The following is a 17,397-nucleotide window of genomic DNA, read 5'->3' as shown; positions in this document are numbered from 1 at the left end:
ACAGACACCAGACCCTGCCGTCGTGCACGTCTCTCTCTCTCTCTCTCTGCCTCTCTGCCTCTCTCTATCTGTCGGTGACGCGCTCCAAGGTTTCTTCCTACCGGAGGCATCAGCAGCAGCAGCGGCGGCGGCGGTGTATCGGTGACTGCTGGCTGAGAGCGCCTGAGAAGAGACACACGGAGGATTGTTCCCAGCTTCTCCCCCCCACACACACACACTCACAAACACCGGGATTTATTACGCTGACGCAATTTGCGGATTTGCGGAGCATCTATCGAATCTTCCGCTGTGTGACCCGGTAAGGTACGGAGAGGTGCGCTCTCTGCTGTGTTTTAGACCGGTGTGTGTGTTTCATTTCCCCGGTAGATGACACGCTCCTGTCAGCCCGCTGAGCGGTTTACTGGAAGGCGCTGATGCCTTTTCTACCCCCTTTCTATCTCTCTCTCGTTACTTCATCCTTCCGAGCTCAGTGTGAAACAGCGGGGTGAAACCAGAACCGAAGCTCTGTTAGTGACTGTTTATTCATTTTGATTAACGGGGACTCGCTATTGACAACTTAACGCGGTGCCGTGGCGCTTTTCAGCCAGCGGGGAGAACAGAGGTGTCTGTAACAACGGGGCTCTGGATCCGCCTATTGTTCAACAGATTCTCCAATTAAAAGTGTAATCCAGCCGGAGTGAGGCTAGAAGTCACTAAGAGTAAAAAAAGAAAGAAATGAAAAGGCGAATAAATGAGGACTGAAAGTGACCAAATAGAGGCTCAGCACTTCTGCTTCTAGAAAATCCAGAGGAGGGGGAAGGAGATTAATTGCAAATGCACATCTGTTCACTCTACTCTTTGCACCTGAGAGGCGGTGTGATGGGTTTTTTCTGTGTGTGTTTGGTGGCGTTTAAATGCTGGCCCTGCTGCTGTGTGAGCTTATGTGATGCTGGTCTTTGGTTTTGGGGTGTGTGCAGGGGAGATCAGCTGTGGTGGAGGAAAGGATGCCCTTGCTATCAAGTCACCTTGACGACCCTTCAGCAGCACACACAGGGCTGCCTTTGTCATTGTCATGCTCACACCAGTCACCTGCTTTCACATGCTGTCATAGCCATGGAGCCATTACCAAATTGAGGGTTTTATGGGTCTGGCTCATTTCCTGGATATTTCCTGGATGTTTAGTTGTAAATTAAAAGAGTATTTCCAATAAACTGAGTGGCGTTTGGTATTAATTATAGTGGAAATTGAGAAAAGGAATGTCACAGCTATTACGTCTGGCTCTATTGGAGTTTTTAAGAAATAAGAGAGTAATTAAGGGGAAATGTTGAGGAAAGCTAACAAAGGAAGATTATTTTCTTTATAGCTCACTCTACCAGTTTGTGTAAAATCTATAAGGGAAATCCTCATTAAATGTCAAATTAAATAATAATGCAGTAAAAAAAAGTGTAAATAGGTTTAATTTGAACAAATTACTAGACTAAAGCAGTCTTTAGTTTACCATGTGCTGATGCTGAGAAGCTCAGGATAAACAAGATGTTCTTGGTAACACATTGCCCGGGTGACGTCCTCAGCACCATGGAGAGATGGCGTCAGGGAGTGTTAATAACAAACACTTCCTTAAATCTGATGGTTAGGTGACTCAGGATGAACCAATACCAGGCCTCCGAGAGAGATTTTCTCTGAGCATCATCCAAGTGTTCGAGCTCAGTTTGTTGCACAATTTATTATTTGTTATGAATATTTCTTTTATTTAAATCTTGCCACCTTAATGGTGAAGTGGTATAGTTTTGGCAAGTGACCTGTGACTTGTGAAAATTTGCAGGATGGGAATATCAGCTTTAAGAGATTGATCTGCTATTAATTATCTCGATTAATCAGTTTTTACCTCTTAGATCAATATGATGTGGTTTTGTCTTATGATGAAACCTCAGTCTCCAGAGATATGCTGTGAAATTTGCTAGAAAAAATTGACATGCATTTTTTATGAGTAATTTTTTTAGCTGCACTGATTACAGTTTCATTGGCAGATTCTGATTTTTACAGATTTTTACTAATTTTCTCTCTAAGACCTTTGCTTATAACGAGGCTGCTAGCCACTTTTCCTTTGTTAGCTTCTTTAAAATGTCCATGTTCACTTGTGTGAGGGTGCTTTAAGTGTCTGATTAAGGTTTGCTGTTATGAATGTTTAGGTGGTGGTCTCCCAGTGATTCACTTTGGTATATTTTTTGTTTTCACTCATAGTGAGGAGCTTCCACGCTAACAAGATGTTAGCTTGTAGCTGTGAGTGTCTGTGACTGTTTGCCGGTGCCACTGTGCACGTATTGTGCATGCATGAAATGCATCACCTCATTCTTGAGGCTGCTTACATGAGGCTGACCAGCTGGGCACCGGTCAGGGCTGAGAACACTGGGAATTGGATGATTTGGGTGTCTGATCAGTTGATCACATCATCAATAGCATGCTACCCATTGATTATTCCTTATGGGATCTTGTGTTTTAGTCCTATAAATGAATTTTCTCCCTTCTTGTTCTGATTTTGGTCTCTACCAGTGATTGTCTCTTTAGCCAATTTATGCTTCATTGTGGAGATAATGTGTCATCTGGATGTGTTAAATACTTGCATTCTGTCTGCTGGTCTTTGCAGTTACACGTGTTGTTAAAAATTAATTGGTTGCTGCTCACGATTCGACCTAAAGACTATATTACAGAGCAGGATTTTGTCTTATCCGGGTAACTTCAGGGTTAACCCTGGGTTTTCTGTGGTTCACTTCTTATCAGGGTATATCACCATGGTACCTCATGCTGCTCCAGAGATGGTCATGTTCTAGATTTGAAATCAGCAGGTACGACATGCCAACCCAATGACCAATGAGCTCAAAGATCCCTCTGACCTCTGTGGGTAGGTAGTAAAATAAAACTGCAGGCCTATTTACACTTGTGGATTTTGTATCAAATCAGAGTCCAAGCCTTTATTCAGTACTTGCTTTCAAACCGTTAAACACCACCAAGGCTGCAGCTGAAAGAGTAAAAACTCAAACTGTCTTCTAAACTTTAATTGAATGAAATGCTTGATTATAGTTGATCAGATTCTCTTGCTTCTCAATGACAGAGCTGTAATGTTGGTGTCTCTTAATGTACAGTCTGCATTTTTGACAGCTTTCCTTCCTGCCTGTCTGAACCTTATTAACGTAGTAGCTCTTGTCCAGTCTTATTGACCAAAGGGCCTTAGGCTGCCATTCATTCAACCATTCAAAGTTCATTCAGTGCTTTCAGTACAATGTTTTCCTCTCATACTGCTGCTTTGTCTGCAGAGGTTGTGTTGCTTTTAGTCTGTATTATGTGTTTAACCTCTTCAGATTTTTCTAATATTATACTTTTTTTTTAATCTTTCTTTGTAAAGTCAACCGTTCTGCTTCCAGTACACTTACACACAAGTGGGACTGTTCAGATGCTTCCACCCGTATAATGTGAATGCGCAGAGATACCCTGGTTTACCTTAGTGTGCTGATAACCAGCTTCATATGACTGCTTACACTGATTGCAGCTGTTAGCGTAAGTGAATCCAGATAACAGAATTCTGTAACGCTGGGCTCTGGTTTCCTGCAGTTAAGTCACGAGAAGCAATCCTGCTGTGTGTGCTAGAGTTTAGGGCTGCCACAAACGATTATTTTGATAGTCGACTAGTCACCGATTATTTATGCGATTAGTCGACTAATCAGATCATCATCCACTGGACGTAAAACTACAGCTTATTGCACCAGCAGCATCTGCTCTTATATAACTATCATTAGCTTACAGCTTTAAGCTTTTAAGGTGCTAACTAAAAATAAAGACAAGATGATAGTTTATTCAATTTTAATGAAATTTGCAGATTGTTTTGGTGAAGTTTAATAAACTCCTTGCTATCTAAAATATAACAGGACACCGGAGTATATTCTCCAGCATCTCACACTTCTGATAATCAGCTGTCTGCTTGACGTTTATTCAGCTGTGTAAAAACTATAACTTTAATCTCAGCCAAACCGATTTACTCAGGAACAAATAAAATACTAAAAAAAAAAAAAGCCAAACAACAACATTTTTAATTTATCTAAGTGACTCATATATATTTAACCTGAGTCGCGAAAGACGGCGGTGGGTTTGAAAACAATTTGCCGGGGGTCCGGTGTTCTCATGGGCTCTAGTTAGCCTAGCCCCCGGCTAGCTATCGAGCTAGTGGGTAACAGACGTCTCCGAAAACGTCGGAGCGCTTTTGAAAATATGTGGTGTCCTGATAAACTGAGCCGATATTTGAGGTTTACACAGCTACATTCTCGCCTGAAAATATGTTAAACGTTTATTTTGTGACCCAGAAAGAATAATAAGAGTAATATTAAAACTAACTAGCTGCCGCCATTGTTGGAAACTAAGCTGGGCCGCGCTATGAATTCTGGGACACAGCTGCTTCTTCTTCTTCGGGGTTTAACGGCAGCTGGCATCCTTGTACATGCAGTGCTGCCATCTTCTGTTTCAGTCCGTTATTACACTCTTAAATCCTGCTATTATTCCTGCGTCTTTTGGGATCTTACAAAGCTTCAAACGACACGTCGACTATTAAATCAGTCGTCGACGATTTTGATAGTCGACGTAATCGTGACTAGTCGACAAATCGTGGCAGCCCTACTAGAGTTAATCACAAAAGTAATGTTACTTTGCAGAAAGAGTCAAAATTCCCTACGGGTCTGGAGACCTGTCAGCTAGTTAGCTGATTTGCTTCTGGGGACAACTGCTAAATTTTCAGGGCTTTCCTTAAAGTCCGCAGATATCCGATATAAGACCTTCCATTCCATCCACTGGTAATCTTTTAAGAGTGAACTGTTTTATCTATATGTCGATATCTGTTCTTAGGGTTTGAACTGGTGGGTTACTTTTGGTTCCTAGGGTATTTAAAAGTAGATAGGGAGACTCAGTCTCATCCCTCAGTTTTCAGACCCATCTTCTGTTAGCCAGCTTGGATTTAGATTCAGGAGACAGGCACCCTCTCTGCTTTTGACATTAAGGCCATTACATATTGCAAAAATGATAAACTATGAATTTTTCAGATCGGAAAAATCTACACACCGAAAGCATTGTGTTTTTGAGAGTTTGATGGTTTGATCCAGGAGTTGAAGCTGTGTCACAATCACTTTCTTACATATTTCAGGATGTTAGTGAGGAAGTTTGTGCTGTTGTTGGTAGAGTAGGAGCCATATCTGAGGAGGCAAAGAAATCATTTCAGAGCCGATTTACCCAAAAATGCAAATAAATGGTTTAAATATGTAAGTACAAAGTGATATGGAAAAATCCTGGAGTATGGATCCTGGATCCTGAACCTGGTTCTCACTGCGAGGGTAATTGCAAATTTCACCAAACACATAAATATTGACAGTCCAACTGGATGGGAAATATATTGGACCACATCTAGTATTACATAATCTACAGTGTTCAATCCAGCTATAGTGTCCAGCTATTTTAAAATCAGTTCAGATTAATAGCTCAGCTAATTGATTACTTGCTTCAGTTCTACAATGTATCAATCAGTGAGTATCCAGAGTGAGGCTTGGTGTTGGCTAGATCGCCCTGTCACGATGCCTGTGAATGAGTGACATTAAAACAGTGTTTCCCAGGAGGCCGTGGAAACACAGACACCACTCATCATCATCAACAACAAACAGCTTCTCTATTGTCTGCAGGCAAACAGCCGGCTGTTACATCATTAACTGACACGACGTTGTGACTGCTGAATATCAGCTCTGGAGTCACTGCAGTAGAATTTGACACCACTCTGCCCAGCGGTGGCCGGCTGCTGAGGTCGCGTGAGGCTGAAGGGATTAGAGCTATGGTGGCGGTGGTGGCGGCTGCGCACCAAATTTTCCCCAGGTGGCCGGGTCGTTGGGGGGAACGAGGCTGATGATTTCTCACAGGACAGAGTGGAAACAATGTGACGCGGCCTCCATCATTCAACGCACAGACACGGGCTCCTCTTTCAGTTTTTCAGATTGGACTGAAAATCTCTTCACTCTTACCTGTCGCGATTGTGTTCGGTGCATCTCATTACACCGTGTGGCAAAAGCAGCCTGTTAGCCTGTTATGCGATTATCCATCCTCCTCGTGTCTTTTGCAGATTTTGCCTCACAAACATTAATTGACCCCACGCTGCAGAGCTCAATGGGGAAGACTGTCGCTAATTGCGGTGGTATTTTGAGATACGGTGGGAGCATTAGGCTCTTCCACCACGGGAGGAATTATTCACTAGAGATGTTTCCACCAGCATTTATGTGTGAGTGAGAGTCTCTGTTTCCCTGGATTTCAGCTCACTGTGGGGACGCAAACCTGAAATACACATCAAACTGTGGGCATTGAAAAAAAACAAACCTCACTCACTCATTTATAGGTGTTTAAATATGTACACTTGAATCTTGTTTTGAGTATAAATATACTGTTTCATGTCCTCTAACGTCTGACCAGCAGTCACATATCAAACTACATCTGCCTCCCCTCATAAAATAAATAAAAGGCTTGTGTTGTAGAAAATACATTTTTGTTTTTCGTTTGAAAAATAGTGATTGACAAAACTTAATTTTACCTAAAACAAATGCTAGATATTCCATTCTAAACTTTACACTCTCTATTCAATACTACATTCTGTAACAGTATGTTATGAACTTGTATTGGATCTGACTGAGAAATTGGTGTGTGCTGTTGCAATTTATTAATCACAGTTTGCTCTTGGCTTGTTTATCATCAGTCTCTCTGCCCTCATTTCCAACTGGTCACCCCAGATGTCTGCCTCCTGGTCTTGTTGGAGGTTTCTTCCTGTAAAAAGGGAGTTTTTCATTCCCACTGGCACCAAGTGCTTGCCCATAAGTGGATTATTTGATTTTCCCTGTATTATTGTAAGGTGTTTACCTTACACAGTGTCGGGGAGTAACGGAATACATTTACCGCCGTTATGCTGGGCTTACACTGTGCGATTTCTGGCCCATTTTGAGCCGATTTTTGAGTCGTGCGACCGTTTTGGCGATTTTGGCCTTCATCGTGCGTCGTGCATCGTGTAGTATATGTGGGGTAACGAGAAGCGATTAACACCTCACGACCAGCTCCCGATCATCAATCGCTTGGTCATGAGAGTGTCACCGCAGTTTCTCACACTGCGCACGCGCAAACACAAATGTCAGCGAAAAAGACGGCGCAGCACGACAGTGCAGCGTGTGATCTGGACACAAGCGATGGAGGCACTTGTAGAACTTTGGAAAGCTCATCTGAGCCTTTTCGATGTGGCCTCACAAAATTATCACGACCACAACAACCGTGAAAATAGTTGGATAGACATTGCTGCTCAATGCCTGATCAATGTTTTTCATTAGCAATTTAGCAAAGTTGATGGCGGTGGTGTGCGTGTCTGTGTGAGTGAAAGACAGAAAGGGAGAGCGAGCGACAGAATTTCTGTTATAACCTTAATTTTATGGACGCACAGTGTGAGCACTCGGGTCGCATCAGAGCACCGGGTCGTATAGTGTGAGACCCTGCATCGTGACCTATGAACTTCTAACCCCTGCGAGTCAATCGTACAGTTTGAGCAGGAGCTGAATCGCGTGACTGAAAAAAAACGCAGTGTGAGCCCGGCATTACGTATTTAAAATACAAAATATGAGTAACTGTATTCCGTTACAGTTACCGTTTAAAAAGGTGGTATATAGAATACAGTTACTTTGTTGAAATAAATGGATTACACTGCGGTACTTTCCTGTTTCATTTTGTTGCGGGTCAGGACTGTTTGGGTTTGGTTTGACAGCTACGTTCTGTTGTTCCAGGCTGCAGCGTTACGGTTGCCATGGTTACAGGGCAACGCTCTCTGCAACTGTGTGTTTCCTGGGTGAGAGAGCACCTTTTTGTTGTTGTGCTAAGCTAATAGGCAGAATGCTACAGGCATAGCTCTAAAGAATGTAGCCTCATGGGCAGTGTAGTCCGTGCTGCAGGGAGAATGGACTGCCATGCCCGTTATGTGTCTGTGAGCGAGGGAGGGAGAAAAAGGCGAGTGGAAAAGTACGAGCTGTCATCGAGCAGAAACAGGAGCTGGAAGCATGTAAATATAATAATAACCACTGCAGCCAAGAAGAGTGCCTGATGAGCCCAGTTGTAAGTAAGCTATTAAGACTCGACTGTACACCGTGTTCGTGTTTTCCTCCAAAAACAACAAGTTCCGTTATTGTAAAGCTATTTTTCGGCTATGAGCCAGAGGGAACCGAGGTATTAGCCAGAGCTCTGGACGTATTAGTCAGAGGTCCCTTTACTATGGTTTGGAGACCTGAGACCGCAGACCTTCAGTAATAGTAATAAATCACACAGCAATAGTACATTCATGTAGTTGTAAAAACCATGATAATATATTAAGTAATCCAAAGTATTCAGAATACGTTACTCTCAAAAATACATTTTGGGGCATGTATTCTGTAATCTGTAGTGGAATACATTTTAAAAGTAACCCAACACTGACCTTACAATATAAAGCGCTTTGAGGCAACTGTTGTTGTCATTTGGCACTACATAAATAAAATTTAATTTTATTGTAAAGGTTAACATAATTGACTAAAATTAGCCTCATGCTGTTTACTAGAAGACTAACATGCGATTAAAACAACAGCCTCATCAAGGAGATGTTTGTTGAGGTCATAAATAAAGAGAAAAGTACAGTTATTTTACCATGGGGTTAGATAAAATCATACTTCTGTTTTTGCCTCCTGCTGACCAGTAAGAATGCAGGTAAAAGGCACTTCCTTATTGGCTTCCCCTTTGCTTCTTTTCTGCTAGTACCTACGTGGCCAAAGCAACATGAGAAGCCTCTCAGGTGCAACATGGCCAAAAGTCATGTGATGTCATTTGTATGCGACACAAACAACATAACTGAAAATTGATGGATTTAATTTTTGTGAAGGAGTCACACTCATGAATCATTGAGTTGCGTCACTGACTGACCAATCGGTGGCATTCAGTCTGTTGACATCACATTTTCGGATTGACTCAGATTGATTGGAACCCCGCCCGAGTAGATACTACAAAAGTACCTGGTACTAGATACTACCACCTAATGGGAAAACTAAAAAAAAAAAAAAAAAGTCAAGCTGAGTAGGTACTGGTAGAAAAAGGCTATTTTCTGGTCTGGCCATCTTTTATGAAGAGACAAGGTAAGAAGAACATCAAAATAACATTAAAAAAATTGACCTGATCTCAGCTGAAACCCAGCTGAATGTTGAGAAGGGGATGAAAAAATACATTGTTTGTATGAAGCATCACTTAAAGATTTGGTATGCTGTCCTGATGCTTAAGGTCATGACAAGGGGAATCAATGGAAGTGAGGCAGAGTCCTCCAAAGGATAGCTATTTGAGTTTGTGTGTGAGAGAGGAGTCGCCAGCTGTGTATTGATTGGAAGACTCAGCATTCAGACTGACTTCTGGCTCCAGACCAGTTTTCTCTCCCGCTTGTTCGCTCGCTCCTCACAGCTGGTTTTCATTCGCTGTCACAGAAATCAGACTCTGAGATTTACAACCAGTGCGGTGTGAGCAGGAGGGCAGCGTCTGGTCTGAGGGGAAAAAACAAAATGCATATGCACGTGCTTCCTGAATTCACAGCGCAGTGCCATGCGTTCAAGCTGCAGCGCAGAATAGTCAGCTTTAATGCAGAAAGACAAATGTTTTTAAGGCCAGAGGGTCACTATAAATGCAAGAATGAAATTACTTTGACTGAAGGGGTGAATGGGTTCACTTAAAGGGGCACTCTAGTGATTTATTATTGCACTCAAATAGCACAAGTTGCAAGACAAAAGCTGTATTAGAAAAAAAAACAAAAAACAGGCTGTAACAAACTATTTAGATGCTGTCAGAAACATAGACCCAGATTCTGATGCTTTAACAGCTGTGCTCAATAACTATCAAATCAGAAAACATCCTGACATAAAGCACTTTAAATACTGCTAGGTTTGACTTTTAGGTAAAAACACATATTCACAAACAGAAAAGAGTAAAACATTCTTAAAAAGGAACACATTTTATTCAGATAGGATGGGCACTGGGTCAAGAACATCTAGATGAGAAGAAGTCTTCGCCCTTCTGGGGGAGCTGGAGTTGGAATGGTTCTATCCATTTTCAACTCTCATCTGGAGAGAAGTTCAGACAAATCCAATTTGCCTTCTCATGCTTTCAATGTAATTTGCAACCAGAGTTTTCATAGTAGTGACCAGAGAAAGAGAAGCTAGTAAGCTAAGAGCAACCAAGCCTAAGACAGAAAACCTGTAGAGACAATTATCAGTGCCAAGTAATGGCTGTGTGGAAGGCAGACTGTAGATCCAAATGCAGGACTTGGAGACAGGAAATAAAGTCATAATCCAGCTTTGCTGATCACTCACAATAATACAAAGAAGCCCAAAAAGATTGAATTGAATCAGACGCGTGGATAGCTTGAGGAAGATTATTCCAGAGGTAGGGTGCAACAGAGGCGAATGCACGGTCACCTCTGGTCTTAACGCGGGATCTAGGTCGCACCAGGAGCATTTGGCCTGCTGATCTAAGCGCTCTCCTAGAGGTATAAAAGCTGAGGAGATCTTTATGATAGCTGGGCGTGGTGTTATTTATGATTTTAAAAGTGAGCAATACGATTTTAAAATCAATCAACTTTTGTAAGAAAAACTTTAAACACATAATTCTCAACACCAAAAGGAATTATGGAGCTACTCAACTCAAAACTCTGGGACCAAGAAAACATTTCATCTTCCTACACTGAGCATCAAGCATCAAGAGGCAAGTCCAAGAGGTGTGTGCTCATATTAGAGCCAGGCAGAAGGCAGTAGCTCAATATCACATGCTCAGCCGTCAGTCTCTACTGTGCAGTCTCTGGTTGGAAATAGCAAATTCAGTCTTAAGTGATCTGTGATTTTCACACATATCTCAGTCTTTAACAAAGTAAAATCAGAAAAGATGTCAGTTGTGTTAATGCTGTAACCATGGCAAGTTATTTTTCTACAAGGCAGGTGTTGCTCCTCAACATAGAAACGTGATCTTTTTCTTGGTTTGATCGAGGGAACAAATGAACAGTCGCTATAAGAGCTAGAATGTTTCTTCTGTAGAAAGCAGCTCTAGTTCAGACTCTGAGACTGAAGAAGGGAGGGCATGTTACCAGAATTAACCTCAGTGAGCCCCTTTCCTGCTTCCTCCTCCTCCTCATGTTAATGGAGACAAAGTCATTACTGTCACTCCAGTAAGCTGCTGTAGCTTTCAGAATCAAACAGCAGCCCCTCTCATATTTCTCTGTCCAGGCTGGAGCTTATTAATTTAATAAATAGTTGTTAGTTAGAATTTAATTTTTTAATCAATTTGTTTGACTGTTGTTGTGATTTGAAACTATATAAATACAATTTAATTGAATTAAGAAAAAGGATGTCTCTGCTTTATATCAAAAACTGTATATTTAGGACTTTAAAGTATTTTGGAGTTTAGTCACAGAGGCATGTAAATGTGCTGTAGGAAGGTTTGATGGGTATTTTATAGTAGTGCAATAGTTAATGAAGCCAAAAGTGGGAAAAACTGCAGTTCCTCAAGTGGGCACTTGAGGCTGGTTCCAAAAGTGAGCAAGGCCCATAGACTTTCATGTTAAAATGCCCGTCTTTATAACAGAAAAAAGGGCACGTGTACAATGTGGTGCAAAAATGATTTTAACCTCTATCATTAGTTTACCATTTCATGGAGCAAAGAGTGAATTCTAAACCTTATCAAAGCTTAAAGTTAGAGCGATGCTCAGTTAAACTGACAGGCAGCTGTTTGCTTCTCCTCCACTAACTGAAGTTACTGAACTGGTTTGTGGTGTTGGTGCCTTTTGGAGCATTTTAAATTTTATGATAAAAATATGGATTGCTGCCATATTAATTGTTGTGAAAGTCAAGCCAAGACTGGGCTTCTACTTTGCTGTTACAGCCAGTTTGTGGATGCAGCTTGCTAACCGATGGGTGTCATCAGCCCTTAAAAGCTGCAACTAGCTGATCAGCTTGGCACATTTTTGTTACTCATTTTAAAGTTTTAATAAGCTAAACATGAATACATTAATCAATAGCTTAAACAATCAAAAGCAAAATAATAAAATAAAATTAATAAATTGTTCTGGTGTCTTAATTGTATGAGCTTCAATAATTGGTTTATCAACAGAATGAATATTTAAACAGCCAAATGTTTGACTCAGAAAAATACACAGCATCAACATGCCCAGCATCATAAGGGCTGTGGTAAATTTTCTGTTCATCGACTGATACCTTAACACACTGAGCTTTTCACTGCTATTAAGACACACATAGTTAGAAGCATGGGAGCACATACAGAGGCAGATCACAGAGCGGCAGCACATCAAAGGAGGATCGGCCATCAGCGTGATGGAGGAAGCAGCCGGAGGGGAAGAAATGCTGTGACTGAAGTGCAGTCTGATTCACACAATAGCTGGTGTGTGTGTGTGTGTGTGTGTGTGCTGTGTGGTCTTTTTCTGGCTACACATCAAGTAAATCTGATTTGTGCTGAAAGCTGCAGAGGAGAGTGGCAGGAAATAGGATTTACTTCCTGTCTGTCTGAGACGCAGCGGCCGATGCAGGCCTGCAACTAATGACTTTCTCATTATTGATTCAGCTGTCAGTTCATTTGTGCTGGTTTCATCCATTTCTTTATTCTAAGTTTTATTTAATCGGAAAGTCCAATGCAGATCCATATACGCCCTCAACCACTAGCCTGGTTTCTCAGAAAATTTGCCAGTAAACTAAACAATAAACAAAGAAATAAATTACAATTTTAAAGTAAACTAAAGATCCAAAAATTTAGAATGTCCAGTTTTACTAGCAAATATGCAACAAAAGACAACATCACATTTGAGAACCTAAAACAAGCCAATGTCCGTGTTTTGAAAATTTATGGAGAGATTATGGAGCAAAAACATTTTGATGTCATTGCTGACAAATACTCCCCATTTATACAGCATGTTTACATATACAGTATATTACATTTTTGGGAATTGGCAGTTTTAAATGGCAGTGATGGAGCTGCACTGCTGGAAGTACATGTGGAAATTCATCAGCTTTTCTGCGTACTTAAAAAAAAAACCTTTTCACATTGGTTCATATTGTAAAATGAATCTGCTCATAGCAATGTCTCTGCAAAATTATTGCCAGCTGAGTTGATTAATTGATGTGGCTCTGTTCTGAGACCTTTATCAAGAAACACAGTCAAACACATCATGCAGCTTACAGAAACAAAACAACAGAATTTATTAGCAACTTTAATCGATTGTGTAGTTTCATTAAGATCACAAAAGGGTGGCAAATGGAGATTATTTGGAATATTTCCCATTTTTAACTTGATTTATTGGTTCTTTTTGATTAATCCTGCCTTTTCTTTCTAATCAAAATTTTAAAACAATAAAAAATGTAAAGTTAGTCAGGCCAGTTTGCACGACAAAAAAACCAAATGAAAAACAAAGTTACATTTTGGGTCTTATGTGATAAGACAACATTTATATTTTTATTAAAATGTCAAAAGAAACAAAGATAAGACAAAAAAAAATTCAAGAACAGCTTTTTTAGGAAGCTAGCGCAAGAAATGGTGTGTGCAGTATGTACAGTTTTAAACAGAAACGGTGAAATAAGAAATAAGTGATTAACTGTCTGATCATTTACAGTTTGGAAGATGTTTCATTTTTCTGTTTGATCTCATTACAAATGGAATATTTTATAGATAAGAAGATGCCTCCTTTAACTTGAATCCTTGTATTATTTAGTTCACTCCTTTTAAAAATTGACTTGCTCCTGTTTCAGCAGAAAAAGAGTAACACTGGTTAAATAATTGCCCAACAGAATCTGGAATATATGTGTAGCTTCACAGTTCTGTTCATTTACATTTATTTTGACTTAAAAAACATTATAAACATAAAAACAATACTATAAGGGCATTTACAGTTCAGCAAAACCCCTTCAAAATCTCTCCATATAAATTCTCAGAGTAATTTGCATCCCTGCTATATTTCAGTGGGTGTTTCCTTTGCACATGCCCCGCCTGATATCTTTTTGTGTAATCCTACAGATGGTCAAACAGATGGACAAATATCATCTCCACAGAGCCGCCACTTTCTTGGCAAAAGGAATCATTTTCTTATGGAACAAACTCACTGCTTTGACCAACAATCACTACCTTCTTTTTATGTTTCTAATGTGCCATTTCAGTCTATTTGATTGTCAAATGTTTACCTGGTCTGCATGATCTTCATATAGTTCTAATGGTTGTTCTATCCAAATATGCCTGCAGTAGAGGAAACTGGGCATAGTTTAGATTGGCGTTGATACAAATCCCATACTTTCTGTCAGGGCGACAGATGCAGGAAAAGCCCTCTGGGATTTGTCTGCTTATGGCCACATTGTAGCTCAAACTACTGCTTGACATGGTTGCAGCCTATACCTAATTCATCCTGGCCGCGTTTACTCTGGGCTGTTTAGATACTGGATAGAAGCTCAGTCTGCCCAAGATGCCTGAAGGGGCCAAGTGTGAACTGAATATTAGTCTTTCCCGATCTCTTCTCTTCATGAGAGTGCTGTTTCAAATAAAAGACATCATCTGCTATCCTCTTCTCTCGGCTTATTTCCTTTAAATGTGCAGGCGAGACTCAAATCGCGTGCACATGTTAGGTCTGGAGAGGTAATACTTTTATTTCAATGTTATGAGGCAAGATGATCCCGTGGAGTAATTAGATTGTGGTCTGTCACTGCAAGCCCCCCTTTTATAATCCCATTTGTGTTGGAAGTTTACGGTGCTGTGGTTGAGGACCACTGGTGGACTGTTCCCAGTTTCCAAACTGTGTGAAATAGCTGTAGCCCGAACAACGTGATCAGCAGCTCTCTCTTCGGGTTTTTAGTCACAGTGTGTTACACATTGCTACTTCTATGTGTGCGTGCACTCATAATGCTGCTGCACGGCTGCAGCTGTAAGCCTGTGTTCATTCATGCAGAGATGTAGAGGCAGGATGCCAGTCCTTGCCAGATGAAACTTAACACACACACAGAAGCCGACCAGAGATTCAGAGAGCGAGTAATGCATCGAGAGCTGAAGTTTGTCCAATGGATACTTGTGCAGAGTCTCCCAATTTGTATGTATTTGAGTGAGTAGCTAAGAGAAGGGACACGCTCGTATCCTCATGTGTGTGTGCATGTATGCAGAAGGAAGCACACCCACACTTGTTTAAATAAATGATTAAAAATATGTAAACTGTTTTGTTGGTTTTTTGCAATAAATGACCAAGAAATAATCAGCTGCTTTGCCAGTGAGTCTCTCTTCCTGCTGACTCTAACTCCACCCTCTTTAAATGCAAATGGAAACATTAATCTTTGCTCTGGTCTGCAGCCCCAGTGAGCTCGGCACAGTTCTCCACCTGCTGCACTTTCTACTTAGTGTCAGCCTCTATTTTCCAGCAGATTTCTGGAGCAGATCAAGAAATAATGTTGCCACAGTGATGGCTCCAACAACAGGACAAGGTCTTTTTAGGGGACAGAGCTGAGTGATGCAAGATACATGAGTCACAAAAAGGGTCTTTTTTGTTAAATGATCCCTCGGGTCTGTTCCTCCAGGGAAATTCATTTAAAATAATGTCCATTTATTGCTTTTTTTTCAGTTATTATTCTATTTGGGTGATAATTATACTGTAGGTTTGCATATATAATGCTTTGGGGATGTGGTTCAGTAAGCTGAGCCCAGCTGTTTCTCAGATTATTAGTGTACATTTAGGTTGGAGAGGCAACCATCTGTTTGTCTAAAAAAACCAATGACAGTGAACAATCAACAGTTTGTACTTTTGCAATTTAGAGGTGGACGTGCACAGAGCTATCACTGGAAACCTTAAAGCGTGGAGGTTATGAAGCATGCTTTGCATTTGCATTTGCAGTGGACAGTGATTTTCCAGAGAAGTGCAAGTCATGCTAGATCTTAATGTGAGCTTTATATGTGAGTTCAGATGTTATAACTTTAACTTTAATTTGTATTAGAAGCTTAATAACCTCTCTATGTCTTTCATCTCACACAACATATTTCTCTTTCACTAACTTTAAATACAATGTCAGAAACAGATTGACTACTTATAGTCAAATATTAATAATAGTAATTAGAATAACACCACCACCACCACCACCACCACCAATAATAATAATAATAATAATGAATTATGATGTATTTGTTGATAAACAAGCCTGATCGCTACAGATTCCATAAGAAGAAAGAGACTGACCCTTGTGGATATACATGTACTTGCATCACACATTTTAGAGTCTACTAAAACGTTGATTTTGGGAAGAAATTGTAATTATTAAATTCATACAAGTTTATGATCAAGAGTGATTTAAGGTGAGTTTAAGTTTAGGATCAAGCAAGGGAATGAATGTAGGTCAATCCTAAAGAAGGACAGCATGACTTCCCATACTCTCCCCCACCAATAACACGCTGGCTTGATCCGCCTCTATCTATCCAGGGTTATATGTAGCTGTGTGAAGCTTTCGGTGACATGATGTGTATTGGCACAAGATTCACTGTGGCAGACCAACACATCCCCACAGTTTCAATGAGGAGCTTTTATATCCAGCGATGTGAGTGTGTGCAAGACACCTGGCAGGAATCAGCAGTGCAGGTTTTCACGTTTTCAGGCTTCCTGAGTGGTGTTTGGGTCCCGCTGTGGATAGGTTTTGTTTTTCTTCGGTTGATTTCACTGCTTTCCCCAGAACTGTCTGATGCAGATAAAACAAATATTAATGCAAAGACAGTTTTCTTCATCCTGACTGTGTTTGACGAATTCGATGCCAGCAGGTCTGTCGTCTGTGTTGTGTCAAACCTATGTGATATAATTGTTTATAACTACATTATATAAGCCAAAATGTATTTCATATAGGGGAGCACCAGACCTGTTTTTTTTTTTCAGTCCCGAGACAGACAAAGACAGACAGACAGATAAAGCAAGTGTTGTTTTATAACAGAGACTGAAGCATACAGGGAAAGCACTGCTGCCAGAACTTTTCAGTCATGTCATCTCACTGCTGCTGACAAGTGGCAAAGTAAACACAGGACAACACATGAATTTAGTAAAACAATCAAAATGATTTTTTATACTTTGTCTACCAGATCTAGTTTTTTAATCAATGTTGGGCCAACAATTATCAGCTGTATCTGAGCTTCAAGCAGGTGCTTGGGGAGGATGGCGGGCATGCAAAGCCTTTCATGTTAGAAACAAGTTCAATTCCAGACTCTAGTCTGCTGTTTTGGCCACAAGAACCCTTTATGTGGATTCAGATTTGTTGTTGGAATTATATAGAACCAAATGAACACAAATAATAATGACCCAAGGTG

General features: G+C 40.6%; 1 protein-coding gene across 1 annotated transcript in view; it reads left to right on the top strand.

Moving 5' to 3' along the window:
- Nucleotides 1-17,397, top strand: part of enox1 (ecto-NOX disulfide-thiol exchanger 1) — a 180,929-nt gene continuing 163,532 nt past the window's right edge. The window contains exon 1 of the mRNA XM_026145384.1: nt 1-298. The gene's annotated coding sequence lies outside the window, so the exon portion shown is untranslated. The remainder of the gene's footprint in view (nt 299-17,397) is intronic.

This window comes from Astatotilapia calliptera, chromosome 16, assembly GCF_900246225.1.
Source record: "Astatotilapia calliptera chromosome 16, fAstCal1.2, whole genome shotgun sequence".
NCBI lineage: Eukaryota > Metazoa > Chordata > Actinopteri > Cichliformes > Cichlidae > Astatotilapia > Astatotilapia calliptera.
The sequence above is the reverse complement of the archived record's forward strand: the minus strand, read 5'-3'. Positions and strand labels throughout refer to the sequence as shown.